Genomic DNA, 2442 nt, shown 5'->3' with positions numbered 1-2442 from the left:
CGGTATTTCCCCGGAGAGGGAGGGATGATGTAGCACAGCGACGGTAGGTATCTGCCTCAGTTATAAAACCAAGGTATCGAACCCGTAGGAGAACCAAGCAACACAATGTGAACAACACCTGCACACAAATAAGAACACCTCGCAACCCGACAAGTTAAAGGGGTTGTCAATCCCTTTCGGGTTACGGCGCCTCAAGATAGGCAAGCGGACGTGAGGTAAATTGTAGTAGATTGATAGATTGAACGCCAAATAAAATAAATAAAGATAAAATGAAGCAAGGTATTTTTGTATTTTTTTGGTTTAATAGATCTGAATAAAAATGCAAAGGAAAAGTATATCGCAAGGCAAATATATGAGAAATAAGACCCGGGGCCGTAGGTTTCACCAGTGGCTTCTCTCGAGAAAAATAGCAAATGGTGGGTAAACAAATTATTGTTGGGCAATTGATAGGACTTCAAATAATTATGACGATATCCAGGCAATGATCATTACATAGGCATCATGTCCAAGATTAGTAGACCAACTCCTGCCTACATCTACTACTATTACTCCACACATCGACCGCTATCCAGCATGCATCTAGTGTATTAACTTCATGGAAAAACGGAGTAATGCAATAAGAACGATGACATGATGTAGACAAGATCCGTTTATCTATATGGCGGTAGATATAGATCTCGTCTTTTTATCCTTAGTAGTAACGATACATACGTGTCGTTTCCCTTTCTGTCACTGGGATCGAGCACCGTAAGATCGAACCCACTACCGGGCACCTCTTCTCATTGCAAGATAAATAGATCAAGTTGGCCAAACAAAACCAAATATCGGAGAAGAAATACGAGGCTATAAGAGATCATGCATATAAGAGACCAAAGAAACTCAAATAACTTTCATGGATATAAAAAGATATGACTGATCATAAGCTCGAAGTTCATCAGATCCCAACAAACACACCGCAAAAGAATTACATCGTATGGATCTCCAAGAGACCATTGTATTGAGAATTCAGCGAGAGAGAGAGAGAGAGAGAAAGCCATCTAGCTACTAACTACGGACCCGAAGGTCTACAAAGAACTACTCACGCATCATCCGAGAGGCACCAATGGAAGTGGTGAACCCCTCCGTGATGGTGTCTAGATTGGATCTGGTGGTTCTGGACTCTGCGGCGGCTGGAAGAATATTTCGTCGACTCCTCAAGGGTTCTGGTAGCGTGCCCTGGTGGGTTGTCCCCTCCTCGGGACTCCCCCGAGGTGCAACCAGGGCCCATCTGCTTCCTTTTTTCCCATAAAAAATCATCGTGAAGTTTCGTGGCATTTGGACTCCGTTTGATATTGATTTGCTGCGATGTAAAAAATATGGAAAAACAGCAACTGGCACTTGGCACTATGTCCATAGGTTAGTACCAAAAAATGATATAAAATGACTATAAAATGATTATAAAACATCCAAGATTGATAATAAAACAACATGGAACAATACAAAATTATAGATACGTTGGAGACGTATCATTTACTAGAGTCAATAATCTAGTTTACATCGCGATGTGATTAACAACCAAAGAGTACTAAGGTGTGATCATGTTTTGCTTGTGAGAGAAGTTTAGTCAATGGGTCTGTCACATTCAGAGTCGTATGTATTTTTGCAAATTTTCCATGTCTGCAATGATCTGCATGGAGCTACTCTAGCTAATTGCTCCCACTTTCAATATGTATCCAGATTGAGGCTTAGAGTCATCCGAATCGGTGTAAAAGTTTGCATCGACGTAACTCTTTGCGACGAACTCTTTATTTCCTCCATAACGGAGAAATATTTCCTTAGTCCTCTTAGGTAACTGCGGATAACTTTGACCGCTGCCCAGTGATCCATTCCTGGATCACTCCTTTTGCCAAGTACACAATAGGTCTGGTACACAGCATAGCATACTTTATAGAACCTATGGCTGAGGCATAGGGAATAACTTTCATTCTCTTTCTATTTTCCGCCGTGGTCGGGTTTTGAGTCTTACTCAGCTTCATACCTTATAACTCAGGCAAGAACTCCTTCTTTGACTGATCCATTTTGAACTTCTTCAAAACTTTATCAAGGTATGTGCTTTGTGAAAGTCTGATACGTCTCCAACGTATCTATAATTTTTGATTGTTCCATGCTATATTATATTCTGTTTTGGACATTACTGGGCATTATTATACACTTTTATATTATTTTTGGGACTAACCTATTAACCGGAGGCCCAGCCCAGAATTGCTGTTTTTTTGCCTATTTCAGAGTTTCGCAGAAAAAGAATATCAAACGGAGTCCAAACGGAATGAAACCTTCGGGAACGTGATTTTCGGAACGAACGTGATCCAGAGGACTTGGACCCTACGTCAAGACATCAACCAGGAGGCCACGAGGTAGGGGGGCGCGCCTACCCCCCTGGGCGCGCCCTCCACCCTCGTGGGC

This window comes from Aegilops tauschii, chromosome 2 (genome assembly GCF_002575655.3).
Source record: "Aegilops tauschii subsp. strangulata cultivar AL8/78 chromosome 2, Aet v6.0, whole genome shotgun sequence".
Taxonomy (NCBI): Eukaryota; Viridiplantae; Streptophyta; class Magnoliopsida; order Poales; family Poaceae; genus Aegilops; species Aegilops tauschii.
Note: the sequence above shows the minus strand (reverse complement) of the source record.